We start from the raw sequence: 8,419 nt of genomic DNA on the forward strand, positions 1-8,419 counted from the left end.
ATTTCTGTTACTTTATCTACATAAGATCAAATATTTTGGTATGAAAAGCTGCATTTTTTATTTAACCAAGTATCCTGTATCATAACTACATGTCTGACAATTGTAACAAACCAAACCGCATGAAAATCGGTTGAGAATTCAGCGAGTAATGATGATTTTAATCATAAATAATCTCCTGCCTCAATAGACACACACGTATTTGGCAGCGCGGCTCCACCTGGGTAAGATGGCGGCCGCGTTGACGTATCGCTCCAAGGAGGAGCACCGTTGAATGCGGCCAAAGACATATATACATAGACGCCGCAACGACTGCCTGAGCGCGTCCTCGCCGGCCGCCATCTTTGGATGGGTCTTGCTTCGCCTCCACAGTGCATTCACTTCTATTGAGGAAGGAGCTGTATGCACAAGTAAAATAGAATAACTCGCTGAATTTTCAACTGATTTTCACGCGGTTTGGTTTGTTACAAACGGCACACGTTATGATACAGGATGCTTTCGTACATTAAAAATGTGGGATTTCATGTTTTAATACTTCCTGCAGATAGCAACAGCATGTTATTTAGGTCACAACACAGTTATTTTATTCACCTCAACCCCTCCTAGTGCTTTTTTTTTTTTTTTTTTTTAAATTCTTTTCGCGATTCTTTGATGATTCCGAATCGATTCATTAATGCAAAGAATCAATTTTTAAAAAAAAAAAAAAAAAAGCACTAGGATGAGGCATCGTTTGAATTTTAATGATTCCTGTTCTGGTTCTTTTAAGAGGTAGGTTCAAAATGTTTGCATTGTCTAAATGAGGTGAGTTGTTTTTTGGCGGCTTCTTTGTTGTTTTTCGGCGGCTTCTTCGTTGTTTTCGGTGGCTGCTTCTTCCTTGTTTTACTGGCGGTCGACGGACTGCAAACCAAGGACGAAGCACGGATTAAAATTGTTTACAAACTGTTTAGGGGAATCGAAATGAAAACTTCTTAATGATTCTGATAAAATTAAAATGTTAGAACAGGTTCAATTCGATTCTTGATGCCCAACCCTAAGCAGCATTTTTAATTTATTTTTTGATAACTTGAATGTATTATTCTTGAAGTCACTGAGAACTCAGTTTTCATTTGTGCAAGTTAAGCATGAATAAATGTTACCTTTTGTCTTAAGTTTGCCTTTGTATGTTTGATTATTGCAATCAGTTGATCTGACTTTTTCAAATACAAAAATTACATAATTTTGTACATACTTTACTCTGCTTTCATGCCATAATTTTCCACACTGTCTCTCTTTGTGCACAGCAGACTGGAGTAGAAATTAAACACCCCTATGTACTGAATCAAGAATCAATTTTTGAACCGGGAATTGTTTTGAATCAAGAATCAATTTTGAATCGAATCGTGACCCCAAGAATCAAAATGGAATCATGAAGTACCCAAAGATTCACATCCCTAGTCATCATGGCTCAGGCAGGATGAAGATGGGGCCTCCACGCAGTATGTGCTGCTCCTGAGAATCACCAGTCCAGACCTCCCGGTGGACACGTCCCCGGCAACGCTGAGCACAGCGAAAGTCTCCTGACCGTTTCATTTTTAATTCCAGCCAGGACAAAACAGGAGGTTTTTTTTCTTGTGTTCATTGAAAAGTAAAGATTTGTTAAAGATTTGTTATCAAACTGCTTGTGGTCCCCACTTTACGCATGTTGTGGTCAACACTGACAGGATGGTGCAAGGATAACAACTAAGGTGCCTTTGAGACTATTTGAGAATATTTTAGTTAATGGGAAAAGTATTGGGATAATAATGAAATTATGGCAAACTATTTGTTTCTCTATAAAATCTGTGAGAGTTGCACTTTCTTTTTTAAATAAAATCTAACAGCAAAGATATCTGGTCAAACTTTCAAACAGTCTCTCCCTTTCTGCAGAGACATGGCTCAATTCTGCAGTTGCTGTTCCGCATACTTCCAAGCAGACGCTTCAATCTGTGCAGATCGAGCGCTTGTTCAGAGCCTGCGGTTCTGGTATTAGGCAAAGTACCTGCCAGTCATGGTACCAACAGATGTCGTCCTGGAGATTTGGCCAATGGAACTTGTTTATGCCATGGCGGTGCATACACTTAACTTTGATACTGTGCCCTTCTGCATCCATGATGACACCTGGGTATGCTTCATTGTCGTAATTGACGACGCACCACTCTCCAATGTGCTTTACCTCAATCATTTCTGGTCTCCTAGAATTATCTGGTGTCTTTCCACATGCTGGGGACTTGTCAGATGAAACAGGAACATTAGCTAGAGTGACCTCTTGAAGGTTAAAGCAGGGGCAGTCCAAAACACCTTCCTCCCTTTTACGCAGACATGAAATGTCTCTGTATTTCATTTGGCTGGGTGTCAGACTGATAGCTTGGTGGATTCTTATAGTGCCTTTTATGGCAGCTATTGCAGGTACCTCAGTCTTTGATTCAATATCCCTCTCTGGGACGAAGAACAGCTCAACAGATGTGTCCAGGCTTTTCAGCTTGTCATACAAGCTCTGGGCATCAGGAATGTCTCCTCCATGGGCTACAATCCGGTCTGCTGACCTCTTGAGTGCCCCACCCACACCGTCTGGTGCCCCCTTCCCATGACTAGCCTCAAAGAAATTCCATGTTATTTCTTTAAAGCCATACTTGTAGGGTTCTGTTGAGAGGTAGAAGAAATTTCCCTTTTGTTGATACTGCGTTGCAGGCCCGTCGCTGAAAAAATGAAGTATGCTGACTTGAGGGTGTTGTTCTCTCACTACCTTCAGAACTGGATCAAGGTGGGCCCAGATGGCCACAGGGTCGTGTCTTCTGGAGGGTGATATGGAGCAGAAGGTGTGTGGCGCTTGTTCACCAGTGGTGTAGAGCACTCCAGTGTGCAGACTGGCCTGCTTGTGTGAACCTCCAAAATGCACAGACTGTATTTCTTCGCTGTACTTGCATGAGTAATTTTCGCTAAAATCTATATGCAAGAGGGACTCGTTGTGCTTCAGGCTCCTCCTGAGCTCCCTGTAGGCATCAAACTGCCATTTAATGTTGAAGACATGGCGCCTAAAATGGAGAAGCCTCTCCTGGAAATCTGTGTTAAGGTCATGCTCCGTTGTTGTTATCTCCCCTTTCACTGTGATTGTTGACACCTTCTCATCCTTCGTGATCTTCTCTGTCATCCACTGAGATAAACGAATGTTTTCTTCCCCAGGAGCTTTCAGCATAGGGTGACAAGTTAGGAGGCATTCACTGCACTCACTGTAAGCACAGACCCTGGCTTTCGGGTCGCACATGGTTGCTTCACACACTTCCTCAATGTTTCTTGAGGACAGTAACCCTTGGCTCTGCAAGGCATCGGCAATGAATTGCAAGTTCTCATGTTTTTTGCAGAGACGTGTCACGGTCAGAGGAAGAGGGGGTTACCACCCAAAAGGGTCTGAGATGGCAAAAGGAGGTGTATGACATGTGGCCAGTGTGCTCAGAGAGAAACCTCCTATGCAAGTTCTTCATTGTATCAGTAAGCAACCTCTTTTGCATCTTTTTCTTCAGCCGTGTCACTGTTTGTTTGCGGCCAGTCGTCATTCGACTAACATCATCTTGAAGAAAAAATGATGTAACGTTCTTCCTAATCTCATTTCGACTGACGCACTTCCTCCCACGGTAGGTAAGATCCACAGGACACTTTGCTCTCTTCTTAGAGTAACCAAAAGCAGTCTGAGCATGCTTTTGGAGCTTGTACTTCTTCAGAATGTTTCCACTGACCACTTTTGCTATCAACTGCTTCTCTCTGTTTGTTTTTGCATGTTCATATTTTCTTCTAATATCTTCAATCAGGGATGTATGGAAAAGAAGAGTTCTTTTGATGGGTGAATTCACTTTTTGACGCGCCAACAAAGCATTGACTTTTGTACGTGGTGATTTGGATGCACTTTCTTTCTTGGCCCTATGGAACTTCTTCTTATATTTCTCAGTTTTAGTTTTCTCTTTTGCAAGCTGTGCCTCCAGTATTTTGATCTGTTTTTTCAGTTTCCTCTTCGAACTCCTTCGAATGCTTTCCCCTTGACGCCGTCGCCTGAAACACAAAATATTTGTAAGGATTTTTTGTAAGATTTTAGCAAGTTAGTTATCAATATGTCATTTCATGGGGACAGAAACAGTTGATAATTGTCCTTCAAATAAATCTAGACTTTTTAATAAGTCTCATCAGCTAAACCTCCAGTGATCTAACCTGGAGGACCCTGGCTCACGCTGATTTTCAGGAGTTTCAGCAGTTGCAGGGGAGTTGAGTGGTGTCTCTGACTGTAGCAAAGCACTGGCCCTGTTTCTGGCTCTGGCTTGACTTTTTGCCTCTCTCCATTTCTTTCTTTTTGCCCTCTTCTCTCTCTCACTGAGCTCATTGACACCCTTCTTCTTTCCAGTCTCTCTGTCTTTTTTCCATTTGTCCCTTTCTTTCTCAAGGTACTTTCTTCTTCTGTCCGGGTCAGCATCACGACGTTCTCAATATCTCCTTGCTATCTGAGCTCCTTTTGATATCATTCCTTGAAAAACACAATTCAAAATGTTCCCTTACACACTTTAATTGGCGGTCCAGGTAAACATGTACTGTTATAAAATGTGTGTAATAGCTGTTGTAATATGTGTAACATTATCAGCATGTGGTCTAAACTATGCGCATGTCCTTCCTGTCATGAACCATGTCCACCCTGTCATGGAAGGCTTGCTGACAGGGTGGACAATGACAGGGTGGACATTTTTGGCTAATGTTAGCATTTAATGAGCACATGGTGGACCTTCACTTAGCAACATGATTCAGTTAGCAAGCTGACTGTGTACTGTTTAACAAATATATTTCGAATTTCTGAAAGGTTTTTATATTAACTGATATTTCACTATGACAGAGTGGACATGTTAAGCTTGACAACATCCAACTACACACATAATACGATGAAAATGAAACATAAGTGTAAATACTTACTCTGCAACTAGCCACTGTTTCAGCCTCCATTGAAGAAAGACAAAATGCTGGTAGAAATGTCACTGAAAACATCAGAGGGTTTCTTAAAGGGGCAGTTACCCCACAATGACAGGGTGGACAGCAATTTCAGGGACACATGCAAAATGTTCAATATGATTACGAAAATAGAACATACATGATCAAAATGACTCATTTTATCAAATAACTTGTTGTGGACAATAAAGCCATGTAAAAAAAATGATTTAGTATAATTTAACCACTTATTACACACACTATAGTTAGCAGAGCAGTGTGTGGGACATGCCAAAATCACGTACATCCAATGGGAAAAAAATGGTATAAAATGAAGGAAACACATTTTAAGAGACTTATCATTGTACTGGTATGTGTGCAAATGTTTGGCCACTTATAATAAGACCTCAGAGTTTCATTATTCTGCTACATTTTCATGATGACTGAGTGATTCTGATGAGGACACCAAAGGCACTTCATAGTGATATTGACTAAAAGACCAAAGAGGTTGTAGCGGAGTTCAGGAGGAAGAAAACAGACATCCAGCCCCTGTTCATCAGCAGGGACTGTGTGGAGAGGGTGGCTTACTTCAAGTTCCTGGGCGTCACCATCGAGGAGGACCTCACCTGGAGTGCTAACACCACAGCGCTTGTGAAGAAGGCCCAGCAGAGACTGTATTTTCTCAGACTCCTCAGGAAACAACAACTTTCTGAGAGACTGCTGGTAACCTTCTACTGCTGCTCTGTAGAAAGCATTCTGTTGTACTGTGTCTGTGTTTGGTTTGCCAGCTGCACAGCCGCAGACAGGAAAGCGCTCCAGAGAGTCATCAACACTGCCCAGAAGATCATCGGCTGCCCTCTCCCCTCACTGGAAGAACTGTACAGTTCCCGCTGCCTCAGTAAAGCCAGGAACATAGTGAGGGACTCATCACACCCTGGGCACCTGCATCAGGCTGGAGATACAGGACCCACAAGTCAAAAACAAACAGACTAAAGAACAGTTTTTATCCCAGAGCCATTGCTGCCCTGAATAATGCTGAATAATGTAATGAAGCTGCTAAGAACTTGCGCAACAGCTGCAGGACGGTTGTTTGTTTGTGTGCAAGGGTGTGTGCGTGTGTGTGTGTAAGATGTACTTTTAGTATTAAGTCTAGTACTTACATACCTTTATTTATTGCACCATGATTGCACTTAATTTCGTTGTACTCATACAATGACAATAAAGATTCTATTCTATTCTATTCTATTCTATTCTATTCTACAAGCCCGGCCTTAATACTTTAACTGGTACACACTACATTTTGAATCTGTCATTACTGTGCCACTTCAGTATTATTCAGTTTGGATCATTAGATTAGTTATATTCAAAGTATAAACAAACTGAGGAATGTATAGGACTATTTAAACAAATACAACACAGACATCAATACAGTTGCTTGGTTTTATGGACTTGCAATCACATCCAGGTCATAAATGATAACATAGTTGTACTTTTTAATCCCAGTTTTCATGAAGTGGATATTTGTCAAGGCTCACTGTTGCAAGACTATGTAATCCCAGTACAGGTCAGGCCCAGCAGTAAGGAGGACCACCCTACACTCCGTCCATAGCGGTCCAGTCTGGAGGGCCTCAATGCAAAGGGCAGCGATGAGGAAACTGCACCTCATTGGGAGGTTGACATAAAAAAGTTTAAATTAAAATAGGAAAGGTTATTAGAACGTAACATAGCAGCTCCTTCACTTGCCTTCATATGAACATTAAAGGTTCCTCATCACATTCTAATGTTCAATAGTAGCTAACGTCATTCATGTATTTATTAGTTTATTTGTGAGGGACATTGCAAGAAACACTAACAGGTTAAAATAATATGAATCAGATGTGTTGCATACAGTTAGGGCTGCCACTAACTTATATATTTTTTTAAAAATAATGGATTAATCATTGATTATTTTATTTGATTAATCAGATTTTGAAAAAAGGCACAGGATGTATTTTTGTATGACATTTCTATTGTCATTGTAGGTGATAAAACATTTTAAATACATGTAATTAAAATGCTGCCCATCTCTGCCAACAATGCATTGGCCTATGTGATACAACAATATAAAAGAAGACAAGTAAATATATGCTGCATATAATTTGAATTGTCCGTATCAATAACCTGAAGAATTGCAGGCCTGTATAATCCAACAGAAACTAAGAGAAAACCAGGCTTTCAATGACAGCAAATAAAGCCATAGGCCTACTGCCATCTGCTGGTAAAAAGGACAATCATCAGCTTGACACTTCACTGACACGGTGCGTTATGGAGAAAACCAGTGGTAACAGTAACAACGCAGCACACACAATAATTTATTATGTCCTCGATTACTTTATTGCAAACAATTCGGCGAATGAATATTCAAATACAACCTCTGAGGGAATCCCTATATGTCCTCATGGGAACAATATGCATGACGATTTCCCTCTGAACAGCAACGTTATGGTTCAACAACAAGTTTTTCTGTAGCCATAAAATTTGCGATCTTAACATTTTATTTCTATTTTTATGAATAAAAAGTTCCTCCCAGCAATGGCAGGCAGCTTTTCAAAATGCGCAAAACATCAGGTGTAAGTGGAAATAAAAGATACATGGGAAAGTTTTATAGGATATTTATAAGTTTTAGGCAAGCTTATCTTCCTGTCTTTTATTTTGAAGTTAATTCCGCCTCTGATGTCACCGCCATTCTAGTTTTTGTCCAAAACAATAAATGAAAAAATGAATCTGCAAAGAAACAAAATCGGGCTAGGGCTGTTATTTGAATTTGGTTTTGTTCGTTTTGTTTGGTTTTTTCATTTTTTGATTCTGATAAGAAAAACAGCGCCATTTTCTCGTTTTTTCGTTTTTGGTTTAAAACGAAAAAACGAACTGCCTGAAGGTACCCTGACCCTTGGTCGACAATGATTTATTATTATTATTATTATTATTATTATTATTATTACTCGTATTATTAGGATACAATCATAATACAGGGTCCGTGTATATTTTGATTGACCGGGACCTCTGTGACTTAACGTTATAGATGCTCAGGGAACGTAAGGTTTTTCCACAAAATGCATTCACGCACTCAAGCTTAAATGACAATTATATGCCTATCGCATTCTTCCAAACAACCAGCTCTTATACTTTCACAGTAGTAAAATAAATATGAACCATATGGTTTAGAAAGAGAGCGGTAGCCTGTAATATAAGAAGTTAGCAGTTAGCACGCTAAAGTTTTATTTTGAAGTTCTTACACTTAAATTCCGCTTCCCGTGGGTCGTTGTCACCGGTAAAAAATAAATAAATAAATAAATAAATAATAATAATAATAATAATAATAATTTGCAGAAATCAAAATTGGGCCGTTTTGTCGATTTGGTTTTTCCGTTTTTTCGTTTTGAGACACAAAACCAAATAACGGAAGTAC

This window comes from Epinephelus fuscoguttatus, linkage group LG13, assembly GCF_011397635.1.
Source record: "Epinephelus fuscoguttatus linkage group LG13, E.fuscoguttatus.final_Chr_v1".
Taxonomy (NCBI): Eukaryota; Metazoa; Chordata; class Actinopteri; order Perciformes; family Serranidae; genus Epinephelus; species Epinephelus fuscoguttatus.